Below are 26285 nucleotides of genomic sequence, written 5' to 3'. Positions count from 1 at the left end.
AGCAGGCTCCAGGATCTGAGCCGTCAGCACAGAGCCCAACACGGGGCTTGAACTCACGGACCGTGAGATCATGATCTGAGCCAAAGTCGGAGGCTTAACTGATTGAGCCACCCAGGCGCCCCTATAGATGATGTTTATAAATATCTTTCCCTTCGTGCCAGCAGGTGGGATTAAGCCAAATTAACATGGAAAAGGGAAGGTGGAAAAGAATCCAAGAGGTATAGAGGGTACCCTTCCGAGAACAAGAAATACTCAAGTAGCCAGTGTGAAAGTTTTAAATAGAAACCTGCTTACACAGCATTCAGAGTAACAACAACATTTGGAGGTCCCGGTTCTTTTCAGAAGACGAACATTTAATTTCCAGATGGTTCCAGGACAACAGACTTAACATCCCATGGATTTGTTGTAGCAGATGCCCAGCTCGATGGCCCGTTGTGTCTGTGCCTTTCAAACTCTGGGTTTAGGAATTCATTTTCTGAGTTGTATGCTAGACCTCTTACGTTCCAACACACACACACACACAATGAGTCTGTTTTTTAAAATGTAATCATACATGGGAATTTTATGACATCAAACCCTTAAAAATGTGGAAATCTGGGTTTCAAAATCCTTACTGGGAGAAAATAATAAACCTCTTGATTCACAAAAATTTTTTTTTTCTCCGCTTATGGTTCATTCTGGAACTGTGGCTGGCACACGCTTAGGAGACTGGGGTAGGAGGCATAATCCGGTATTCATGGACGCCTGGCCCGGGCCCTGCAGACCGCGCCTCCGATCTGGAAATACTCTCTCCTCAGACAGGAATAGAGAGGCGACTTTTGGGTCACTCCCAACCTCACAAAAGGCTTTTCAAACAAGATGAAAAAAAAAAAAAAAAAAAAAAAAGAAAGAAAAGAAAAGAAAAAGGGAAAAGAAAAAAAAAAAAAAAGCTCTGATGTGTTGGGAGAACCCAGTGAGCTTTCGAACGGCAAAGATGGGGTGAGCCTCCGGGAAGGTGGATGTGCGGGGCGGCTGAGTGAGGAAGAAAGGGTTACCGGCGGGCGGAGGAGGTGATGGAGCCCCCCACTTCCTCCAGGTGTCCTTTACGCGGACTTTCCAGTCAGGCTCTTGGCTGCAAGAGGTCATTCTTTTTCCTGTGGCTCGGGTATCTGCTTTCCAGCTCTTTCTGGAAAGCCTGTGTAAGGGCCGCCTGCCCGCATGGGCTGCCTCGCCCACAGCCCCGTTCCCCACCAGGGAGGGTGAGCACATGTCAGATGAATTTCCTCCTAGGAGCTCCTAGAGACGCGGGAGTCTTTGGCCCCGGCGGAGCCAACACCTGTGTTCCTAAATCGGGGAAGGCTCCGTCTCCCTCTAGAACGACCCCACTTTCCTGCGTCTGTCGGGGAAGCAGAATATACAGCCTCAAAAGGGCGGTGAGGAGGAGGAGGGAGGGAGGGAGGCCTTGGCCCAACTCCTCCGATCTCTCCGAGGGCCCAGGAGGCACGAAGCGGCCTTCAGCTTGAGGAACGGAGAATTCCTCAATCGCAGGCGAGCCGCGAACGCCCAGTAACTCTCGCGGCGTGGATACGCTGAGCGCCGCTGTGGGCACCGGGCTGTGACAGAGGACAGAGAGAGTCAGAAGTCCCTGCCCGCGTGAAGCTGGCATTCCAGTGGGCGAGGCAGATAAGGAAGGAGACAAGGGGGAGATAAGCTCGTGGGAAACCACGCGTGGGCGGGAGCTCCGAAGAGAGTGGTGGGGGACAGCTCACTGATGAGTGGGCGTGTGGGTAAAGACCCCGAGGAAGGGAGTGAGGGAGCCATGTGGGTGACACAGAGCGCTCGTGGTGGGGGGAACAGCACGCGCCAAGGCCCTGAGGCGGACGTGCGCCTGGTGCGTTCAGCCAGCGTGGCTGCAGCCGAGGAGCACAGACCACGGGCCGGAGAGAGGGAAAGCGTGAACTTCGTTTAGGGCCCCATCTTCCAAACCGGCCAGAAGGAGATTCAAGGGAAAAGTCGTGCAGGTGGTAAGGTGACAACTGTGACAGCGAAGGATGAAACAAGTTGAAGGCAAGCCCCAGAAGTGGGGGCGGGGGGGGGGGTATTGGGTAGGTGACGGGAGCATCTCGGGTCTGGGACAGGTTGTGCGCTTGAGGAGAGCGTGTAAGAGAAGCGACCTGAACTGCACTCGGGCGGGCTCTCTGGACCCCGTGGGGATGTCCACCCCTGCGTGGGGAGAGAGGTTTCGAAATCTCTCGTGGCAGCTGGACTCACCCTTTAGATAAGAGAGAGTTGAGTCTTCCTCCTCGGACTTCTGTCGAGGTCAGAGGAAGAGGGAGTTCACCCCTTTACATCTGGGACGGTATCTCCTCCGAGTTTCTCTTCCGTCTGCGTCAGCAGCCGTCGGCCCCGCCGATAGGAGAGGCGAAGGTGCCATGTGACACATCCCCTGCTTTGTCAACGTCGAGAAAGAGGAAGCGTCTTTATTGAATCTGCCTTTGTATCTATCCAGTTCTCAAATCATCTCCCGGTGCGCCCCCCCCCCCCCCGATCTTGCTAGGCAAAACTGTTTGGTATATGATGCCCACGATTATGTGGGGATCCAAACCAAATCACCATCTCTAAGCTTCCTAGGACCTTAGGCTCTAAGATCAAGAAATCGCTGCCAGGCTGAGAAGGAGCCTCTCGAGACGTCGAGCACACGCTCCTTCTCTGCCCCACGCAACAGCGCAGAACTCGCTTTCCTTTCTGCCCTCGGCGGCCTTCCCGGCAGCTTGCGTGCCCTTGGAGAACACCACTCCATAAGCGCGTGTTCTTCAAGTGGGTGTTTGGAGCCCTCGTGAGCTTTTGTTTTTGTTTTTACCAGGGTGGGGAGTTGGCGCAGAGGACGCGCCGGCCTGTGGGACATAGTTACCTTTGGAGGTGGCTCGCAAGGCACTCTGAGTCACTCTCGCACCCCACAAATGGAGCCATCCTGGAATAAATACTTAAAAAAAAAAAAACCCAAAACACAGAAAACAGAAAACAACAAACAAAACCCCCAAACAAACAAACAAACAAAACCCTACCCCGTTTCCTGGCAGGTCTGAAGCTCGGAATGGTCGAGATGTTGCAATCCGGGGGGGGGGGGGGGGGGGGGGGGCAAGTCAGAGCGAATTGCTGGGCTGTGGGAAACTTGGACGTGATCTCATCATGCCCAGGCCGCAGCCCGGGCTCTGACTGATTCCCCGGGAACCACTAGCAGAGCAGGGAGAAGAGCCAGGCCCCAGAAATGCCAGAGAGCGCGGCTCACCCAGGTTATCCTGGAAGCCCAGACAACGATGGTCAGATTCTAGTGGGAACGCTGTCTGCTGACGAGCAGCTCTGGTTCCTTGGCTAAAACCCCAGCTGTGCCGGGGACTGACCTCATTCACGAAGTAAACATTGAATCAGATACCGGCAGGCCGAGCCCCGGTTGAGTGGAAATAACATGGATGTTTCCATAATTATGAAGCTGCCAATTGGATTTGGCAAGAGGGTCCCTAAATATGTCGATCGGAATGAGTTCATTACCTTTCCTCGCCAATTTAATCAGGGGCCAATTGCCTCGTTGCGGTTGAAATGATCTGTATTAAAATGCTTTACTTACATTTTAGTTTTTATATTCCGAATAATGTACTGGAAAGCGGCGTCGTCTAGCAACCGGAAGACAATACTGGGAGCTGGGGGGGGGGGGGGGGCGGGGGGGCGTTGGCCGGGGCTGCGGCAGCACGCGTGCGCCAGCGGTTACCGCACTAGGTCTCGTAATTCCGTTACTGGAGGACCGGATGGGGGCTGCGCAGGTCCGGCTTCATGAAGTGGGCGTGGCTACAGTCTCTGTCCGCACGTGCCACTTCGGGGTCGCAGGCACTCACTGTGGCGACAGTCTGTGCGCCCAGGCTACAGGCTCTCCGTGCCCTTGACCATGCCCCCGACCCCCTTTCCGCCTTGCGCCTTCCTTTTCCCGCCGTTGAAAGCGGGGGGGTTTGCGACCCCCATGGTTGTTGAGACCACCGTTTGCGAAGCAGTTTTAGTTCATGATCTGGGGGAGAAATGATTCCGGACGGCGGTTCCTTCCTTTTCCTCATTTACTTGCAGAGGCAGCGGAGGCGGATGGGGGAGGAGCCAGGCTGCCTGAGTTCCCGGCCTTGGCTCTGCCGGTGACAAGGTGGGTGACCTTGGGCAGGTCACTTCAACTCGCTTCTGCGCCTCCATCTCATCATCTGTGAAGCATCATGAGTGAAAACAGCACCTCCCTCCAGGGGAGCTGTGGGGATGGAAGGGTTAGTTCATGCAAAGCACTTACAACAGCGCCTGGTTCCCAGAAGAGGTTAAGTATCGTCTCTGCCCTTGTTATCATTGTTCACTGTTTATTACTAGCCTGAATGAGCCAGCACAGAAAACACCGGATGGCCATAGTTGTAGGTAATTTAGGGGTACATTTAAGAGGGGTAAGTCAATTAACCGCATCCCAGGTCCAGTGGCAATCAGAAGCCAAGTGACCAGAATCATCACTGATTCACTTTGTCCCTTACGTTGGTTACACGGGGTTAATGTTTAGCGTTTCTTTCTTGGAATAGTCTTGTCTGATTTTTGATTTTGAAGTAACTCAAACAAAGGGGTGTCATCATTTGGTTTGTAGACAGTTCTGCTGATGCTTATTTTCTGCATTCGGCCCCGAGTTGGATAGCCGGAGGTCCCTCGCACAGGCCCACGGAGCTGTTTCTTCCCCTAATGATGAGAGTGGTTGGCATTTTTCAGTCTCACGAAGGCCCTCCTCAAACGAAGCCATTCAAACCGTTTCCTCTGAATGCTGTCCCAGCTGTTTATTAACTCTGCTCCCGATACCCTGGGCCCTCTGTCCGAGCTGGGAGGGGAGGAGGCAGTCCCAGGGACTCGCTCCTTCGCGATATGAAAGAAAACTGGACCAGGGTGACAGATCTGACAAGCTGGGGCAGCGAGCGCCTCTGCTTTCCCAGGGTACTTTTTAAAAAAAGTTTATTTACTTATTTTGAAAGAGAGCACGAGGAGGGTAGGGGCAGAGAGAGAGGGAGGGGAGGGAGGATCCCAAGCAGGCTCCACGCTGTCAGCACAGAGCCCGACTCGGGGTTCGAACTCATGAACTGTGAGATCATGACCTGAGCCGAGATCAACAGTGGGACACTCAACCGACTAGGCCACCCAGCGCCCCTGCTGTCTCAGGGTACTTTGAGAAATCATGGAGGGAGGGGGGAAAAACTGGATAAACTGAAGGCCTGTGAGCTTAGTTTTGATGATGGGCAAAACACAAAATTTTAGAGCAGGTAATCAAAGGAATGTTTGCCCAGCATTTAGAAAGGGTGATCATAAGGGTCAATATTGACTATTGAGGGAATGTTTCTCACTAGGTTGGTGAATTGGGTGAGCACTTTGCCACAGTGCAATGACTTCTGACAATCGTTTCACAGTGTCTCGAGAAACTTACGGAGGAGCACCTGGGTGGCTCAGTCAGTTAAGCGTCCGACTTTGGCTCAGGTCATGATCTCACGTTCGTGAATTCAAGCCCCCGCATCGGGCTCTCTGCTGTCAGCACAGAGCCCGCTTCAGATCCTCTGTCCCCTCTCTCTCTGCCCTGCTCACTCACTCTCTCTCAAAAATAATCATTAAAAAAACCCTCTTGTGGACAAAATAGTGACAAAAAGGCTGCTAGACCTTGAAGGGCCATTAGATAATCATGTGGCACATTGATGACACCACTCTTTAAAATTTATTTTTTAAAGTTTATTTAGTTTGCGAGAGGAGGCACGTGCACAAGCAGAGGAGGGGCAGAGAGAGAGAGGGAGAGAGGATCCCAAGCAGGCTTTGCACTGTCAGCGCAGAGCCCGATGTGGGGCTCGATCCTACAAACGATGAGATCATGACCTGAGCCGAAATCAAGAGTCAGACGCTTAACCAAGTGAGCCCCCTGGGTGCCCCTAAGGTGACGCCACTTGCTTAAGGCCACACAGCTAATTAGCGTCCAGGCTTGGAATCTGTTCCTGGCCTTGTGTCCCAGGTGAGGGGTCCATCCACTGCCGGTGGCTCCTGGGCATGGGAGGTGGCATCTTAACAGCAGATGGGACGGTGTCCTCCCAGGGCTCTCTCTAGCAGTTTGCCAAACAGTTCTGTCCTTGGCCCTAAACCCCTCAACATTCTATCAACAACTTGGATGAAGCCAAAGATAACTGCTTATCAACTGTGCAAATAGCACAAGACGGGGAGGGAAGGCCAACATGTTGGAATTACAGAATCAGGATCCAAATGATCTCACCAGGAAAGAATGATTGGTGGAATCCAACAAGATAAAATTTAACTGGAATACTTGTAAGGGCCTGCATTTAGCTCCAAAACTAGATTGCAGAAGTATAGGATGTGGTTGGAAAACATGTCCAACCTCACCCATAATCAAAGAGATGCAAATTGAAGCAACCATGAGATAATCATTTTCTTTTTATCAGATTGGCAGTGATTAAAAGAATTAAAATTCCCCAATTTGGTGGCTAGGGTGTGGGGAAAGAGGTTCTCTCTCGTAAACCACTTGTGGGCGTGTAGACAAAAGCACCCTTGCTGGAAACTGATCTGGAAATATACAGCAAAAGCTACAGAATGTACCATTTGGCCCAACAGCTTGGTTGGCAGAAATGTATCCAAAGACAGGTATGCAAAGGTTTATGGACAGGAATATTCATAAGAGCACCGTTGGGAACGCTTTTGGAGGGGTGTGATCAGTTTGGGAGCAGAAGTCTTGGTGCCTCCGAAGGGTGCCACACAGGTATTGTCGAACCCTTGGCGCCGCAAGGAGGAAGAATGGGGGTCCTTGTGGCTCCTGAAGGCCAGGCCAGGACTTACGAGAGACAGATGTGGCTTCATAGTATACAGCAGATCCTAACAATTAATTCTGTTAAAAATTAGGATGGGCTGGCTGCCTTGTACATTCCCCATCGCTGGCAGATGGCCCTCTGTCCAGGGTGTCGAAGAGGGTAGTCATTGCTCTTTAGCCATTGGGATGAAATGCTTGCCTTGCTTCCTTCCAGTGCAAAGAGGCAGGGGGGATCTTTGCTGCATTAAATCCTCAAAGGGTGGAGTCACCACTCAGGTTGAAGGTGGGTGGGTGGTCACACCAGCTTCTGCTTCCTGACACCGAATTCTAGAAATAAAGTGAGAAACCCTCTTGCCACCCCTCTAATGCCACTCTTACCGAGGGCCTGACCATCCCCTTCACCCCAAATCTTTTTTTCTTTTTAATTTTTTTTAACGTTTATTTATTTTTGAGACAGAGACAGAGCATGAACGGGGGAGGGTCAGAGAGAGGGAGACACAGAATCTGAAACAGGCTCCAGGCTCTGAGCTGTCGGCACAGAGCCTGACGCGGGGCTCGAACTCATGGACCGCGAGATCATGACCTGAGCCGAAGTCAGCTGCTTAACCGACTGAGCCACCCAGGCGCCCCTCACCCCAAATCTTTTAGGAGTACCTGCTGTGTACTGGTTCCCCAGAGGTACACCTAAGGGAAGGTTTTGGCTGAACTTGGAGAAAAGAAATAAACGATGTGTGTTTCTTCTCACCAAATCGTTTCCACTGTATTTTGGCTTCCAGTAGACAGGCGTACTGGGTAAGCGTTCCACTGCTTCATCTATACTTTTTCTCCTTTGTGTTAATTTCATCTGAAACTTTTATTTTTTTGATGTTTATTTATTTATTTATTTATTTATTTATTTATTTATTTTTTTCAACGTTTATTTATTTTTGGGACAGAGAGAGACAGAGCATGAACGGGGGAGGGGCAGAGAGAGAGGGAGACACAGAATCGGAAACAGGCTCCAGGCTCCGAGCCATCAGCCCAGAGCCCGACGCGGGGCTCGAACTCATGGACCGTGAGATCGTGACCTGGCTGAAGTCGGACGCTTAACCGACTGCGCCACCCAGGCGCCCCGATGTTTATTTATTTTTGAAAGATAGAGCACAAACGGGGGAGGGCCACACACACACACACACACACACACAGAATCAATCTGACACAGGGCTTGAACCCATGAACCATGAGATCATGATCTGAGCTGAAGTCGGATGCTTAACCGACTGAGCCACCCAGGCGCCCCTCATCTGAAACTTTCAATGTGAGGGGCACTCAGTAGGGCATGTGACTCTTGATCCTGGGGTCATGGGTTCAAGCCCCATGTTGAGTGTAGAGATTACTTAAAAATACATAAACTTTAGGGACACCTGAGTGGCTCCATTAAGCACCTGACTCTTGTTTTCAGCTCAGGTGATGATCTTACGGTTTGTGAGTGCAAGCCCCACCTCGGGCTCTCTGCTGTCAGCGTGGAGCCCACTTCAGATCCCCTCTCTCCCTCTCCCTCTGCCCCTCCCTCACCCTGTTCATGCTCTCTCTTTCAAAATAAATTAAAAAAATAAATAAATGTATTTTGAGGGAGAGAGCAAGAGAGGAGGAGGAATAGAGAGAGAGGGAGAGAGGATCCCAAGCAGGCTCTGTGCTGTCAATGCAGAGCCCAATATGGGGCTCGAACTCACAAACCTCAAGCCCACGACTGAGCTGAAATCAAGAGCCACCGACTGAGCCGCCGAGGCACCCCCCAAAATACTCCTCGTTAACTCTTTACTGAGCCGTAAGTGCCAGATGCTCACCGGAAGTCAGAGATGCTCACCGGAAGTCACAAAGCTCTGGAGCTGGGAGTCGCCTTCCTCCAACACACTGGTGGTCAGAGTGACCCTTTCATAAGACAACTCGTCACGTCACCAGTAACAGACCTCGTGGCCTTCAGCGCCCTGCCCATTCTGCTCGCCCAACGCCCAGTGTGTCTCCTACCAAGACCCCTCACTCTGAGCTCAAGGCACACGGGGCCCGCCATTTCTTCCAACTCCTCACACTCTTTCCAGCCATAGAGTTTCTACACAGATTCTTTCCTCTGCCTGGAAGGTTCCCGTTATCCCCTCTCTCCTTCCTGTGCATCCTTTGGGTCTTAATCAATGCCCTGAGATGAATTGTGCTTCCCCTCCCCCCGATTCATGTGCAAAACCCCTAACTACCTCTCCCCCCCCCCACCCCCCAGCACCTCAGAATGTGACTATATTTGGAGACCGGACCTTTAGTGAGGTGACTGTGTTTCTTTTTTTTTTTTTTAATTTTTTTTTCAACGTTTATTTATTTTGGGGACAGAGAGAGACAGAGCATGAACGGGGGAGGGGCAGAGAGAGAGGGAGACACAGAATCGGAAACAGGCTCCAGGCTCCGAGCCATCAGCCCAGAGCCTGACGCGGGGCTCGAACTCACGGACCGCAAGATCGTGACCTGGCTGAAGTCGGACGCTTAACCGACTGCGCCACCCAGGCGCCCCAAGGTGACTGTGTTTAAATGAGGCCATTAGGGTGGGCCCTAATCCAGTCTGACTTGCCGACACCTCGATCTTGGACTTCTATCTCCCAGGACTCAGGATAGAGTTGGTTAAGCCCTCTAGCCCGTGGTATTTTGTTATAGCAGCCTGAGCTGACTAATACAATTAAGAAGTCATTCCCTCGGGGGTGCTCTTCCCCACCCCTCCCCTGCTTCAGCACTAGATGGCTTTCCACCTTCACACTTGTCACACTTTGTGAATAATCATTATTTGGATGATTATATGGTTATTGTCTGTACACCTTCCTCAGGATCCGCACTCCAGGGGAGCAAGGACACCTGTGCAATCAGGTTCTCCAGCATGTTCCAGCCACGAGCACAGTGCTTGCTGCTCATATAGGAGGGGTTCCACATCGTTGGGTGAAACCGAAGTATTGTTTTGCCAACATTAAAAAGGAGGATATTGAGGCTCAGAAAGGTTAAATTTCCTAAAGGTCACAACCCCAACCCCCTATAGCTCTGGCTCTTAACCACTACATGACATTCTGATTTAAAAAAAAATTTTTTTTTGAATCTTAATCACCTGGCTGAGGTAGGGTTTGTCAGTTTCCTCCACTACATTCCTCTTTTCCTCAGTCCCTAACTGTCCAATTTTGAAATGTATCTATTCACTCAATAGACACTTACTGAGCACCTCTCACATGCCAGCTTCTGTCTAGGAAGTGAGAACCCAGCAATGACAAGAGAGACAAGATCGCTGCCTTCCCATGGAGCAGGACATCAAATGAGATAATTAAATTATACGGTATATTGGAAGGCAATAAACGCAACGGAGCCCAGTGAGAATGAGGGACTGGGGAGTCAGACCAGTCGTTTAAAATCAGGAGGTTAGGGGCGCCTGGGTGGCGCAGTCGGTTAAGCGTCCGACTTCAGCCAGGTCACGATCTCGCGGTCCGTGAGTTCGAGCCCCGCGTCGGGCTCTGGGCTGATGGCTCAGAGCCTGGAGCCTGTTTCCGATTCTGTGTCTCCCTCTCTCTCTGCCCCTCCCCCGTTCATGCTCTGTCTCTCTCTGTCCCAAAAATAAACGTTGAAAAAAAAAATAAAATCAGGAGATTACAGAAGGGCTTTCTGAATAAGGAATGTTTGAGCCAAGCCTTGAAGGAGGTGAGAGAGGGAGCCCTGGGGATATCTGAGGACAAGTTCCTTGCAGAGGTAAAAGCAAGTTCAGTGTCCCAGAAACAAATAAGCCTGGAAAATGACCCATGTGGCTGGAGTAAAGAGAGCAATGGAGTCACAATCAGGAGAGGGGCTCAGCCAGGTTCCAGGAACCTGGTGGTACAGGACATTTCTGGCCATGGTAAAACTTTGCCTTTCCCTCAGCGAGAAGGGAGTCTTTGGAAGGTCTTCACAGAGGAGCCCCATGATGTGACTTTTAACAGAATTACTCAGGCTGTCATGGGAACCCAGGCTGAGGAGGAGAGGGCGGAAGGCTGAATCTAGGAGGTCAGTGAGGAGGCCATTACAATAATCCGTGTGAGAGATGATGGGGGCTTGGTCCAAGATGGTGTCAGTCTTTTTGAAGAAAAAGCCAATAGGATTTACCAATAGGACAGGTTGAATGTGGGGTGAAGGGTACTCAAGGTTTGGAGCCTGAGAAGCTGTGTTACAAAGAACACAGGTAGAGCAGCTTTGGGTGGGAAAGCCCAGGAATTTCGCTCTAAATATGAGTTTGAGCTTGCCTACTAGGCATTCAAGTTTTGATGCTAACTAGGTCGTTGTATATCCAAGTATGGAGGTTCAGGGGAGAGGACCAGGCTCTCATCAGCCAAAAGGGACGGTCTTTAAAGTCATGAAACTAAATGAAATCACTTAAGATATTAAGTGAAAAGAGAGAGAAGGTCAAGGAGCCAGTCCCAGGGGGGCACTGCTACATTTAGAGGTCCGGGCAAAGAGGAGGAACCAGCAAATGAGGTGGGGAACTAGGAGCCAGGGATGCTGCAAAAAAAACCCGAGAGTACGGTCCCACCAGCTAAGTGAATAAAGTGTCTGATGCAGGAGAGCGTGATAACTGTTTCAAATGTTGCTGACAGAGCAGATAAGAAGAAACAGCGTGCCGGGAGAGGGTACAGTGGGAAGAGAGCTAGAGACGCGAATATAGACATTCTTTTCAGGAGCTTCGATATTCGGAAAAAAAGGAGACAGGTGAGCTGGGAGCTACAGGGAGAAGTAGAGTTATCAAAAGGTTTTCTTAGGAAGAAATGATATATGTTATATGCTTATGGGAAAGATCTCGTTGAGGAGAAACCGAGGCTAAAAAGGTTTGGCCACTCTTGGCGCTAAGTCTCCTGGGTCAGATTCTGCTTCTCACCCGACGCGGCTTCAGCGATAAATTTAAGCCTCACGGGGCCTCCAGCCCTGCACGGGATCCAGTCTAGGGCAGTTTGAATTTCTACATTATTCGGGCCAGAGGCACATCCGATGTTTACTACCTTAGGTGAAAAAAGTCTCTCAAATTGCACTCTGGGCTCTGACTCTCGCTTTGGGGGTTCCCGGGAATCGCCCGCCCCCAGGGCGCGTGACAGCGTCCGGGTTGCCATAGGAACCCGCGCCGCGAGCGCCGCACCAGGCCTCCGCGCTCTTTGGGAGCAGCACCAAAGCAGCTGACCTGTCTTCCTCCAATCCCGTCTCGGGGGCGGTGCCCGACGCACCGTCTCCACAGCAACGCCTTTGCCAGTCTGCGCTCAGGGCGTCGGCCCCGCGGGAGGCGCGCTCGGATGACGTCACGCCCCCGCGCCGCTTGAGTGACGTCATCCCGGCTCGGAGGAGGGCCCCGCCGACCTGCAGATGTGAAGGCGGCTGGGCGTCGTCTCAGGTTGGGGCGTCTGTCGCTCCGAAACACCTAGTCGTGAGCGAGTGCGGTCGAGGGCGGCTCGCTGCTGCGCCCTCAGTCTTTCCCGGGAACCCATCGGAGGTGCTGCTGTCCCATCTGGCTCTCTCAGAGCTGTCTGGAGGGCACAGATCCGAGAATCAGACCAATTCAGGCCCTTCTCGTCGGCCTCTTGTCTGCTGGTGCATTCCTCATAGAATCCATAATGCCTCCTACCAGTCCGAAAATGCTAGTTGAATTCCCAGATTGCTTTTGCCAGCGAGTTTCCGTAGCAGGCCATCTCCTTTTCCAGACCGGTGCTTGTAAGATGAGCAAGCAAAGTTTTAGGCTCTGGTTGTAAAGGAAGGGTAACCAGACTCCCTCCGACTGAGGGCCTCAGAAGTTCTCCGAGTCAGGATTTGAACTTTCAAGGGCTTGGGACTTCTCTTGACTGCTCGTGGTTCTTTCAGATTGTTAGCTAGGATGCAAAGGGTCGACCTGGCCAAGTAGATGAGCTGCGGGTAAATGAAGTGTCACTGTTGTGAAACTTACGAAGCAGCCGCTTCTGTCTCGCGCAGTGCTGACCCCGGGCATGCAGTGATGATGAGAGTCTCTGCCAGCAATGAGAACTCCCTTCGTTGATTAATTCAAGAAACATTTGTTGGCCATCAACCGTGTGCGAGGCACAGTTTAGATTGTTACTGTTCGTCGAAAGAATGAAGTTGATTTAGGATCTAGCATGTGGCTAGAGGTCAGATTTGATTTTGAGCCTGGGCTCTGCTGAGTGATCCTGGGTGAATTCACATCCCCTCTGCATCTTGATTTCATGATTTCGAAAAATAGGTATAATAATGCCTACCTCCTAAAGGTGACTGATAAGAGTTAAACCTCATGCTACAGTTGGGGGAGGGGGCTTTATTTCTCTTTTCTTATGTTTCTTCCCTTCTCAGTCGCTGTCTACCTCAGGCTGTCCACAGAGGACACCGGCGCTGGTGGAAAACAGCCCCCTGACCAGCACACAGCCTCAGAAGTCGTCCACAGATTCTCCTCAAATTGTTTTAAAAACAGCTTTCACCCAGACTCTGCGCTCTGTGGGTCTGTATGCTGAGGCAAGGTTATATTTAGGCAGAACCCTCCTACCTCATCCCCAGAAAGTTCCTCTAAAACCACCTAATCCAAAAGGAAAAAAAAAAAAATCCCTTTCTTCAAGTGCATGGTGTCTTGAAGCTAAACATGTGCCGGTGTGTTGGAGGGTGGCCTGGGAGATTGGGTCACGTCCTGGGTCACTGTCTGGGGAGGGAGGAGGCACCATAAGGGTTGGGGAGTGAGTGTCTGATTCCCCTGTCACCACAAGGCCTGTGGTTTCCAGCCCTGTCTGCATCCACGTCCCACTAAACAACAGTGGGAAAGCAAACAGACTTGTACACCAGCAGACACACACACACACACACACACACACACACACACACACACACACACACCAGACTTGCACAGCCTGCAGAGGAAGTGGGGCACCAGATGTTCTGGGTTTCCTGTTCGATGCTTCCACAGCTGGTCGAGTCTGTGGTTGTGGTTTGTCTGTCTCGGGCTCATGTGAGAGACAAAAGCTGGGCTGACGGGAAACCTCCCCTCTGGCCCCCCTTCCTCGGCTCTAACTGATCAGTCACACGGAAACCTGGCAGGTCAGACATTTCCTGAAACACCCAGAGCTTGGATTCTCCCAGGAGGAGGCTGAATCCCCCTGTGTCTGGGAAGCAGCCTCTGGGTCGAGGGTCAGTCCTCACAGAGCCTAGGGAGGACAGAAACATCTCCGGGTTCACGATTCATAGAGAGCCACATCCCTGCTGAACAGAATGGAGCGGAGGCCAGGTTGCCACAGTCACTGATCGGGTGCCTGGCATAAAGCAGCCACTCAGAGACGCTCAGCACGGGGAGAAACGAACGAGGAACAGGGAACTTCACCTTTGGGGGCTGGATCTCAGAGCTCCTGCTGGCCCTCCCTTCTCCTGAGTGGCTTTGGATTCAGACAAAGGTCCTCAGTGTCACCACGCCCCTGGTTTGCTGCAAGTAATCCAGCCTCCCTAGGCCTGGTTTCCTCACCTGTAAAGTGGAGACAGTAAGATCTTTTTCACAAATTTGTGAGGCCCCGTGAGACACGTGGATTTGCTGGATAAGGAGTCTTGCCCATCATAACTGCTCAATAAATTCCGGTTCCCTTTTCTCTTTGAAACCCTGCAGTTTATTTAAGGATGCACCAAGAAAGCAAAGGAGACAACCAACCGACCAAGATACGGGTACCCATTGTGTGTGGGGGGGTGGGGCAGAGGGGGCTGAGGCTACCCCGGGGTCTCTAGGCTCTGGGAGGCAGCACCCAGTGTCTTCCTCTGGGCACGGAGGAGGGTTAGTATCTGGGGATGAAGGAGAGAACAGGTAGAGTTCTCCTCCACCCTTCGGCTCAGTAGTGATCTTAATCGTTACGGCTGCCGTTCAACCTGAACTCGGACCTGGGCAACAGGAGCCCTGCCCTGAGCCCCAGCTTTCGACAGGCTCCCCCGTGGCCCTCCTCCCGCTGTAGCCCTCCCTAGGAGACGCATCCACAGTCAGCTGTTGGCTCTGGCACCGACGAGCCAGCTCTGCAGCCTTGGGCAAGTTACTTTACCTCTCTGTGCCTCCGTTCCCTCCCTTACGAGACGGGTAAAACAATAACCATGTCGTCAGGTAGTCATGACGATTGAGTTAATGTGTGTAAAGCACTCAGGAGGGCCTCTGGCGTGTGGTGAGGGATCATTAAATGTCCACCGTTGTACACCCAAACGCACTGGATGCTTAACAGCAGCCTGACCACAGGTGGATTCTGTGACGAGTTCCGTTTCACAGACGAGACCTTGAAGCTTGGGGAGATGAAGGACGTTTTGCAAGTTCACACAGGTAGTACGTAAGGCTGAGGCTTTACTCTGGTTCTTTCTCATGTGTGAGGTTTCAGCCACCTCCCCTGGCTGTATTTTTTTCTTCTTGGAGCACTTCCCCCCACCCCCTAGGATGCTCAGCCCCTTCCTGACTCCAGGACGTCACCCCCTGCAGTCTCCAGCTGGATTTCAGCTCTCAGGGCGAGGGCTTGACTCTTGACTAGTGTTTTCCCTGCGGAAACTTACCTCGCAGAGTAACTTCTTTTTTTTTAATGTTTATTTGAGAAAGAGAGAGAGAGAGAGAGAGAGCACGAGGGGGGGAGAGGCAGAGAGAGAGGGAGACACAGAATCCAAAGCAGGCTCCAGGCTCCGAGCTGTCAGCAAAGAGCCAGACGTGGGGCTTGAACTCACGGACCATGAGATCACGACCTGGGCTGAAGTCGGACGCTTAACCGACTCGGCCACCCAGGCGCCCCATAGAGCGACTTCTTACAAGCAATGGTTCCTAGCCAGGGCGGGGCAGGGGGAAACCTGAGTTAATTCATAAGAAGGTCTCAAGTGTTTCCAGGACTATTTGTATTTTAACCCAAAGAAATGGCTCTCTGGGGAGAAATTCACACAGAGCAGTTGTGGTTTTCGCTGGGGAGGTGGTCCTCTGCTGCACCCTCAAATCCCCCCCGCCTCCCGGCGCTGACTTCATCTGATGGGAGAGGCAGGCTGGTGCGGCGCCAGGGTTCTCACACTTGGTGTAATTACTGCCCCAGGAACTTTGAAAACGCGGTTTCCCGGGCCCCGTCTCAGAGTCTGAGAGCTGCACTTTGAGAAATACTGGTATTGTGGTGAGAGACACAAGACCTCGGTTAAGTTCTTCAATTAGCTGTGCAACCTCAGCAGCACGTTGGATCCTTCTGAGCGCCGGTGTCCTCATCTTTAAAATCGGAGTTAGGACTCTCTCGTTCGCCTCATGGGGGATCGCCAGTGAGGGTACTTCACGCCCCGTTAGACGCTCCGGGGTGTGAGAGAGGCGCGCGTGTTCAACCAAGTGCTGTGCAGACCTTCAAAGGAAGGCATAGACCCAGGCCCAAGCTGCAAGGAAGGCCCCCAAATCTTTGGTGGGATAGGGGCCCCTGAATATGCCCTCATAAGCCCTCCTTTGGGTGAAGGCTGCTGGCCTGAGCCTCCTGCATGCTGGTCTCTCCCAGTCAACAACACGGTCAACTGTACCAGAGCGTGCCGGGAGCTTGAACCCGTCGGGGTATGCCCGGCGACGCTGCAGGAGCAATCAACCCCTGGGTCCCAGTGGCCAAACACAATAGAAGTTTCTTTCTTGTTCGGCCCGTATGTGCCAGCAGGCCAGCAGGTGGGTCTGCCCCACAGACTCACTCAGGGACGCAGGCGGATGGAAGCTCCGTCTTGTAGCCATGCCATCTGGAACATACGGCTTCCGCAGTCCCAGTGGCCGGGAAAGAGAGCCTGCGGAATGGGCCATGGGCTTTTCACTGCCCGGGCCTGCCAATGACACCCATCATTTCGGCTCCGTTTCACTGGCCCAAGCCACTCACATGGCACAGCCCGGACGTGCAGGGGAGCACCTGGCGTATTTGGTGAGCGTAACGGTTTCTGCCCCAGGACACTTGCAAGAGGAGGAGGTCTGAAAACCCTTGGTCCAGATTTCCAGCTTGGGCACAGAGACCCATGTCCCTCGAGAGGAAAAAAGAAGGATGACTTCTCTGTCGAACTGCTCTCCCGCCTACGTTCTGAGAGGCTCAGCGTTCCTGTCTCGTGGAGTGCAGCTTTATCTGTTTGAGAAGGTGGGTGTTGCTTCCCCCCTCCCCCCTTTTTCCTCATTCTTGCCTACCCTCAAAACATGGCAGGAAAAGCAGCCTGCCTCAGCCGGCCAGCCGTCTGGCCCAGGCGCCCTAGGATCGAGAGGAGTCATTCCCCAGGAGGCCAAGAAATACCCCAGGGGCTCCCAGGGTCCTGTGGGCGCTGGGGAGGAGGCTGCCACGGCCAAGAGGGGGCGCGCCCGGCCCCCCGACCCCACCCACGGTCAGCCCTAGCATTCTGTGCAGAGTAGAGCCGAACGCAACACAAATATCTTTGGAAATGGAGAACGCTAGACTGGAACCCAGCAATTTGGGGCACAGTTTGGGGCAATTTGGAGCGCATAGCTTGGGAACATGCCTGCGGAAATTTTTCATTCCTCGAGTGTCGGTAGATACATGGCATGTATTTGTTTAACCTCAAATCAAGCCGCAGTCCCCACTTCTGGGCTGATCTGAAAGGGTTGTTCTAAAATAGCTGAACAAACTGAAAATCATGGGTCTAGGTTGCTGGAAGGGCTTTGCAGAAAGCGGCGGGCTCAGGAAGTTCCTTAATTTTCCATAGAATGTGACCCGGAGGTGCAGGGAGGAGGGGAGAGGAGCAGAGCCTGGGCCCCTCTCCCGGAAGACTACACATGGGCTAGACTGTCTCCGTGGTGGGTTCAACCTTTGGCCCGGTCGGTTTCGGGGTGGGAGGAAATCTGGAAGATTCTTTTGTGAGGTCTCCTCTGTTATTTGTCTGACCAGCCTCTACTTCCCCTCTTTTGGTGATAGAATGTCTCTGTCCTTAGGAGAACCTGTTCCGTTGGGTTAGGCAGGGCTGACTCAGGGGTGTAAGTGTCTAAATTGATGGGTCCGGAGGGTGGAGCGGGGAAGGCCTGGTCGGTAGCATTTGCCAATTTCCATGGTGTAAATACTCTCACCATAGCCAGTTTCTTTCTTTTTTTTTTTTAATTTTTTTTTTTTTCAACGTTTATTTATTTTTGGGACAGAGAGAGACAGCGCATGAACGGGGGAGGGGCAGAGAGAGAGGGAGACACAGAATCGGAAACAGGCTCCAGGCTCTGAGCCATCAGCCCAGAGCCCGACGCGGGGCTCGAACTCACGGACTGCGAGATCGTGACCTGGCTGAAGTCGGACGCTTAACCGACTGCGCCACCCAGGCGCCCCCATAGCCAGTTTCAAGCTACAAACATCGCTTGACTGAACGACCAGCCCTCGCAAGCACGTCACTGGTGCTGATTTTACCCCATCCAGGAAGCGGGCGCATGACCGTGAGATGCCTTCCCAGAGCTCTTAAGGGTTGTCAGAGAAGACTGGTTCTTCCCCCTTGGCATTGCTAAGTAGATAAGATGTTAGTCTGGGGCTGTCAGCAGCTGTCTTGCCAGTTAAAGGGAAACAATTGGTTTGAAGAGAAGGGACACTCACAGCGTCACTTGAACTCCTGAATCCAGCCATACCCGAAGCTGGTCTGTTCACAAACATTCCAGTTGTACACATCAGTATTTCCCCTCCTTTGCCTAAGTAGTGTGACCTGAGTTCCTGCCACCTGCCCATAAAAACGCCACGAAAGGGGCGCCTGGGTGGCTCAGTCAGTTAAGCGTCCGACTTTAGCTCAGGTCATGATCTCGCGGTCCGTGGGTTCGAGCCCCGCATCGGGCTCTGTGCTGACAGCTCAGAGCCTGGAGCCTGCTTCGGATTCTGTGTCTCCCTCTCTCTGTCCCTTCCCCACTCACACTCTGTCTCGCTCTCAAAAACAAATAAACATTAAAAAAAAAATTTTTTTTTAAATGCCACGAAAAACACAAATGGGTCACCCCTAGGAAGCCAGTAAAATAGATTTGGTGTTTGTCTCTTGATTGTGGCGGTGATTTTACAGGTTTACACATCTGTCCAGACTTCGTGAACTGTATACTTTAGTGGGTGAAGCTTACTGTAAGTAAATTACACCTCAATCAAGATGTTAAAAATACAGATTGGGGAATGTGTAGGGGTGGACGGGAGTGGCTTCTTCCTTATTTAATTCTGCCAGGCAAAGGTTTGGGGAGGAAAAGAAAACGAAAGTAGGACTCTGCCGCTCACATCAACTGGCTCTTACTCTAACCTGTATCATGATTTATCTCCACCGGCCCACTTAACACTGGGGACTTCTTGGAGAAGAAGCAGGGGAAAGAAGGAGGGAGGGAGGAAGGCAGGAAGGACTGAAAGTGGGAAAAGCAGGGTTCTTCAAGCTGAAGTTGGGGGTTATCTTCTCTGGAAAGCCCTGGAAACCAGCCAGAGTCCCCATTAGCCTTCCGTGCCACCGAAAACAGCCTTGCAGAACAGCACCACTGACGAGAGAAAGCACCTGGGGCCCGGCAGAGTTTTGCCTGGTGCTCCTTTGAGACGGAGTTGAAACAAACCTGATACAAACCCGCTCTTCCTTTCTATCTCTGGGGTCTGGGAGAGGGTGGGCTCCAGACTGCCAAGGAGAGAGCCTGCATCAGTGCCCAAGTCCCAGCATTCAGTGCTGGCTTAGGGCGCTGAGGCTGCTGGCCGACCCCCGCTCCCCAGCCCCCACCGGTTGCCTAGGGGCACCTGAGACAACATCTCATCGCCTACAGCCGGCTCAGTCACCAGCGGAGTGGCTAACAGCAGCTCTGGCTCCTTCGATGAGACCAGTTGGCTGCCCACCCTGTGTCTGGCTCCACGGGCACCTGGTTTAATTTTCACAATCCTGGAGGTAAATTCTCAGATAATGACCCAGATGAGGAAGCTGATGCTCAGAGAGGTTAAGTAATTTGCCTGGGGTCACACAGCGAAGAAGAGGCATCGCCAGGTCTTAACTCGGGTCTGTCTGGCTCCAAACCTGGCTCCCGTGGCTAACTACAGGGTGCAAAGCGGAGGGAACTGCATTTGTCTTTTCTCACCTCGTGGCGCTGAATTCACAATGATCGGCCCCAAACAAGGTGAGCCATGCTAGGCAAGATGGATTCCAAACGCCTGCTGCCGGTGTGGGGGTGCCCGGGGCACCATCACTAGGGCGGAGGTTTCCCATTGCACTGATCCCCACCTGCACCCTCCCCGTGAGGGTCCTGGGGGGTTACTGGGGGGGGCAGAGTGGGGCCACCCAGCTGCCAGGGATCAGATCCGCCCAGGACTGGCTCACGGCTCTACAGGAGTTGGCTGGGCATCGTTCCGAGTGGGACGGGAGCCCTATTCGGTCCAGCAGAGCCGTGGGGAGATCCTCAGCCATTGGCTCTCCCGGAGGAGGGACACAGGTGTGGCTCCTTGCGTCCAGGTCACTCTGGTCATACCCGTTCTGGCCTCCTGGAGCCCCCACCGGAACCACCCCCTTCTCCACCTGCCCTTGTCCGCTGAGAAACCCTGCTGCAGGGAAAGAACCCTCTTTGGCTGAAATTTTAGCTGGGTTCCAGGGATGCCGGCTTGGTCTGGTTGGGTGGTGTGGGTGGATGGAATGGGGGTGGGGTCACGTGGCCACACGAGTGGGGGAGGGGTCACAGGAAGAGAGGCGCGGAGGGGGCAGGATGGGAGGGGCGAAGGAAAAGGGGAGGGGTGTGAGTTGCTGGGGTGGTGGGATGTGGACTGAGAGCAGGGACGTCTGTGAACTTCCCTAGTGGGAAGGGTGGAGGCTGGAAAGCAGGGAGGGGGATGCGTCCCCCCGACCCCCCCCCCCCCCAGGGCTGGATGGAGGGAAAACACCGGAGTACTCAGAGCAGAGAGAGAGCAGAGCAGAGTGATAGAACAGTTGTAAACCAGTGTTTTAAAATGAGTATGAAACGTGACTGAGCGACGCGACGCGACACTGCTAGCGGGGAGGGCCCAGGGTCCCAGGATGGGGAGGGCGGGGCTGCCCCAGTTCGGGGATGACTATCTGCTGTTGGGTGGCTGTAAGCCACCATCCGGGCGCGTCTGTGAGCGGCAGGAAGCCAGGCAGGGCCGCGGCCCGCCGGGTTTGGGCTTTGCTGTCTCTGGGAGCACGGAGAGCAGCCCAGGGTCACTCAGCCCCAGGGGCCCCGGAAGCCGCCGTCCTGGGCGCTGGACGCGGGAGGTGTGCCGATCACGACCTGTAAGCGCTTCCGTTTACCCAGCATCTACTATCCGTGTGACCAGCACGGGGCACGCTCCGCGTAACACGCCTCGTGTCACGTGATTCGCGCAGTCCTCCAGCGGAGGAGGCACTACGCCTGCAGATTGGGAAACTGAGGCTCAGAGTCCAGTCTCCTATGAGGTAACAAGCGACGAACCCGGGTCGTTCCCCTCCGCCAGTGTCCGCGAGAGCCAGCGGCTTGGCACCCTGTCTCCGTGCAGGGGGGAGGGAGCCGAGGCAGGGGCTGCAGCTGCTGGGGGCCCTGACCTCTGACCCCGGGCAGTGGCTACCTGCCAGGGAGGCTGATGGACCAGGGCTCTCTGCTCGGGCCTTAACCCCAGCCCAGGGCCCCCCGAGCTGCAGGCCCCCGGGGTCCGGCCTTCCTCTGCCCAGTCAGGGGCAATCCTACTGTCTTTGAAGAGGCAGCCCCCACTTCACCTTCCAGAAGCCTTCCCGTGCTACAAGGGGTTTCTCCCTTGTGGTTCCGCCTGCTCGTTTGTACAGAGCTTAGCTCCCCAACTACCGTGAGCGATCTTTCAATTCTCTTCCCCCTCTGCAGCATCCTGTCCGATGTGGCCACGGCTGGGCTCACCGACCATGTCGCCACCAGTATAGAAACCACGCGGGGTGGGGAGAGGTCCCCAGCGAAACCTCGTTCCCCATTTTCCTCTTAATACCGTTTGTTAGGATTCAAGGGGGGCGGGACACCAGCACGGGTCCCCCCCCCTGCCCCCCCCGGTCAACCGTGTCACCTCGTGTGTGGCAACCTTTCGCACTGTCATCCTGCATCTGGAAATTTAAAAATTTGATGACATCCGGAAATCGAAGACCCTTAAACACGCAAAAGACTTGAGGCGCGTGGGTGGCTCGGTTGGTTGAGCCTCTGACTTCAGCTCAGGTCGTGATCTCAAGGTTTGTGAGTTCGAGCCCCGCACCTGGCTTGCTGCTGTTAGCCCAGAGCCCGCTTCGGATCCTCTGTCTCCCTCTCTCTCTGCCCACCACCCCCCCCCCCAAATAAACATTAAACAAAGGTAAAGAAATGTGTTTTAAAAAAAAACAACCACAAAAGACTTTTTGATGTGAAGATGTTCGCAGCAGTGTTATTTATAATATGAAGAATTGGAAACCTACCTATATATGCAAATTTGGAGAACAGCTAAATGGATAGTGTATTATATACACATAAATAGCAGACGGACTTTTTTTTTTAATGTTTATTTTTGAGAGAGAGAGAGACACACACACAGAGTATGAGCAGGGGAGGGGCAGAGAGAGAGGAGGAGACCCAGAATCCGAAGCAGGCTCCAGGCACCGAGTTGTCAGCACGGAGCCCGACGCGGGGCTCAAACCCACAAGCTGCTAGATCATGACCTGAGCGGCGGTCAGATGTTTAACCGACTGAGCCCCCCAGGCGCCCCAGCAGATAGACATTTTGGAAGATGGTGGTGATGACTTTGTGGTCACATAGGAAAGTTCTGTAATCATATAAAACGATTATAACTACGTGAAACATACCGCCATGACCCCCACAGCCAAAAGGTCTGCCCAGGAGGGACAGCAACATGTTAATGGTTAACAGTTACTTTGGGTGACTTCTGATTTCTCCCTTTCGCTTTCCATAACAAGCATGAATACTCACACCGAGATTAATTATACCTCGGTCATCTTTTTTCTTATCTTGAAACTCGTATTTACTTTTGGTGAAACGATCCAGTAAGGAAAAGAAGAAAATAAACACGGTAACATTGTGTGTATCTCCTTCTAGTCCTTTCTCCATGCATATTTCCACGCCTATAAATAGACACTCGGTTGACTAGGGAAGAAAAATCCCAAGGAATTTTGGAGGCGTTCTCTCCGGGCTCGGAGGTCCCAGTTGCCTGCAGGTCTCATGTGGCTGAGAAGTTAGGCCACTGGCCCCGGGCTGGTAGGGCGGGAGGTGCCCCCTGCTCGGAATCCCGGGCCAGGGGGACCCCGCCACTTTCGAACTGGGAGCCGTCCCTTGGGAACCAGCTTGTTGATCCGCTGCCCCGAGGCCCACCTTCCCCACCAGACCCAGTCCTACCTCCTCCGCTCCTTTTTAAGGGACAGCAAAGCAATCAATCTGCTAATCCTGACTTTTCCAGAGTCGGAAGTCTCCAACCAGTGGGAGGCTTGCTATTTTCAAGTGGTTTGGGCAGTTGTTGGCCACGGCGGGGAGTTTTCCATCTCTGTTCCCTAGTTTGGCCAATCAACAGCGGATTTGGCCCTGGAGGTTTGGTGGGGTCGGGGTCTGTTTGGCCCTGCCCTGCCTTGCTCTGCTTAGGTGGGGACACTTGCCCCAGGGCTCTGCCCAGGCCACTGCCCTGGCTCCCTGGGCATCTGCTAGCAGGACTCAGGTGGCCCTACAGGGAGGTGGACTCATTTACCCCCACAGTCTGGGCCGGCCTAACACTACCCTCCCCCTCCAGGATTGGGGCTGTCCCCTCCTTTGCTCTTCCTAAGAAATGCCCTGCACCCCGGGGAGGGGCGGAAATAAAGGAGATGGGGGACGAGGAAGCCTGTTCTCAGCGTCCGTCTGTCCGAACCCCCCCCGCCCCCATCTCCTCCCTCCCCCCCACACCCCATCCCGTGGCCACATCTGCTCCCGTGAATAAGACGGTGTGATTCAGCGCCTCTCCGTTCCATCCACGCCCCTCCTCCTCCCCTTGGCTCCCATGTCACCCCCACCACCCCAGCCTCTCAGGAGCTTTGTGATGACCGCAGCTGTGTTTCTGTCTTGGTCAGAGGTGAACGTGAACCGTGAGTCCCTGGGCTCTGCCCGGAGCCGAGTCTCCCTTGCAACAGCCCGTTTCCACTTAGAAGACAAAACAGGTCAGGCTGGCCGAGCCCTGCTTGCTGGGTCAGGACGAGGACAGGGTGGGGAGGCTGGGCTCGGGACCAGAGCGGGAGTTGGAGGGGGGGACGAGGGCACCCAGTGACTGGCATCGGCACTTGCCCTCCAGCGCCTGGCATGGTACCAGGCACACAGGAGGCACTTGGGAGTGTTTCTGCAGAACAGATGCTGTCCCCAGGCCCCAAGGGGACATCGCATGAGCTACGGTCACCGTCCTCTTTCTCAGTGATGGGAAGGCAGATGTGGGGTCATTCTCTAAAAGCTTAAATCTATCCCAAAGGCATCTGCTAAGCACCCACTGGGTAAGAGAATTCGGGCTTTGCTTTCAAGGGAAAATCTCTGTCATCCTGTTGCCGACCGGCCACCCAGCCTAGACTTGGAGCGTCGCTGTCTCTCACGTCTCAGGCTCTCAGCCCCGAGGGGGAAGAAAGTTATCCTTTAAAGGCACGGCCCCGTGTCTAGGCCTGGTGGGTTGGAATTTAAGCGAATTTCTTGGCAGCCCTGACCCACCGTCTCGCCTGGGGTTGGGCCCTTCTGATTTCAGGGACGGAAGGTCCACTCAAGGTTTCCTCAGAGACTGGGGTGGGGGGGGGGCTTGGAAGGGTAGCTGTGGAGCTAATGCCGGGAGGGGTCTCCCCAGGCCACCCCAGCCAGGGGGCACTGCTGTTCCATTCCTGTAGGCCCAGGAGCCCCTCCCCCTGCTGATGGAAGCCTCGCTCTATCAGGTGAGAGAATGTTCCACCCTCCCGGGACCCTGGGGGTGCGGCCGGGACTCAGCGCCTACCAGTCAGGGTACCCACTCACACCTCCGGCTCCAGAGACTGGCTTAGGAATAAGCACACGACCCAGCTGGTCAACGAGAACCCTTCTGGGCACTCCTCTGCGGACAGCGGCTCTTTCCTGGGGGCCGCTGAATCGGAAGGATGGCGGGTTTCAGGTGACCCTCATGCTGGGCTTCTAGAGAAACCTTAATCTTAGAGATGTGGCGAGAGATGGGGACCCGATTGCGTCATTTGAACTCCTGGGTCTTGATGTATGTACCTGAAGCGGAAGCAGGCCCAACTGTGAAGTTTTTGGATAAAAGTTCATAGGTTCCTCCCCTCCCCTCCCTCACCCCCCACCGCCAAGCCAGTATGAATTGTGTTTCTGCTATTAAGAAAGGGACAAGCCCCCAGTTACTGCTGCTACACTCTGCCCTGCTGGGTGTGGCTTGAGTGTCCCCAGGAGGGACTGGTTCACGTTGATTTTTAGGTCTTATTTTATTTGACAGAGAGAGAGAGGAAGAGAGAGAATGAACAGAGGAGGGGCAGAGGGAGAGGGAGAGAGAATCCTAAGCAGGCTCCACACCCAGCACAGACCCCGATGAGGGGCTCAGTCCCAGGACCCTGGGATCATGACGTGAGCCGAAATCCAGAGTCAGAGGCTCAACCGACTGAGCCACCCAGGCGCCCCTCAAGCTGATTTTTTAAAAACTAGGCCTGATTGGCTCAGTCCATAGAGCGTGCAACTCTTGATCTTGGGGTCCTGAGTTCAAGCCCTACACTGGGCCTAGAGATTACTTAAAAAAAAAAAAAGTGAAAAAAAAAAACCCTCAAAACTAGTTCTGGTATAGACGGTCTTGTTCCAGATTCTTTCTGCATCTTCGTGGCCCCCCAGTGCCCCAACACACACACACACACACACACACACACACACACACAAGCTTCCCTTGGGTGACCTCAGTGCGGTAGACAGAATAATGGCCCTTCAAAGTTGTCTGCACCCCAGTCCCCAGAACCTGTTATTAAGTGATATCACACAGCGAAGGGACTCTACAGATGTGATTGGAGTTAAGAATCTCGAGATGGGTGGGGCGCCTGGGTGGCTCAGTCGGTTGAGCGTCCGACTTCCGCTCAGGTCATGATCTCACGGTCCGTAAGTTCGAGCCCCGCGTCGGGCTCTGTGCTGCCAGCTCGGAGCCTGGAGCCCGCTTCGGATTCTGTGTCTCCCTCTCTCTCTGCCCCTCCCCCACTTGTGCTCTGTCTCTCTCTGCCTCTCAAAAATAAAATAAATGGAAAAAGACTCCCTTTTTTTTTTAAATAAAAGAATCTCGAGATGGGGAGACTGTTTTGGATTATCGCGGGCCCCATGTAATCTCAAAGATCCTTATCAGAGGGAAGCAGGAGGGTCAGAGTCAGAGAAGGAGGTGACGACAACCGGGACAGGAGCTGGGGAAGAGGCCAGAGCCCAGAGCCGAGGAATGCGGGCGGGTGGCTTCCAGAAGCTGGAAAGCCAGGGCCGCGGGCTCCCTTCAGAGCCTCCGAAAAAGACCACAGTGCCCCCCAAACTCCGATTCTAGCCCAGGGTGTTAGAACGCTTGGCCCG

At 53.5% G+C, this 26285-nt stretch overlaps 2 long non-coding RNA genes across 2 annotated transcripts; one reads left to right on the top strand and one right to left on the bottom strand.

Annotated features, from left to right (window-relative positions):
• Nucleotides 1-332: 332 nt before the first annotated feature.
• On the bottom strand, nt 333-3681 carry LOC147577764 (uncharacterized). The gene is made up of 2 exons (XR_015254454.1): nt 3605-3681; nt 333-2425 (listed from the first exon to the last, which is right to left on the bottom strand). It is a non-coding gene; the product is annotated as an uncharacterized LOC147577764 (long non-coding RNA).
• Nucleotides 3682-12195: 8514 nt separating this feature from the next.
• LOC147577763 (uncharacterized) lies at nt 12196-14449 on the top strand. Its single transcript, XR_015254134.1, has 2 exons — nt 12196-13024; nt 13181-14449. It is a non-coding gene; the product is annotated as an uncharacterized LOC147577763 (long non-coding RNA).
• The last annotated feature ends 11836 nt before the right edge of the window (nt 14450-26285 follow it).

This window comes from Puma concolor, chromosome C1 (assembly GCF_028749965.1).
Source record: "Puma concolor isolate L17-30 chromosome C1, mPumCon1.1.hap2, whole genome shotgun sequence".
NCBI lineage: Eukaryota > Metazoa > Chordata > Mammalia > Carnivora > Felidae > Puma > Puma concolor.
Note: the sequence above shows the minus strand (reverse complement) of the source record. Positions and strands in the feature narration are given on the sequence as shown.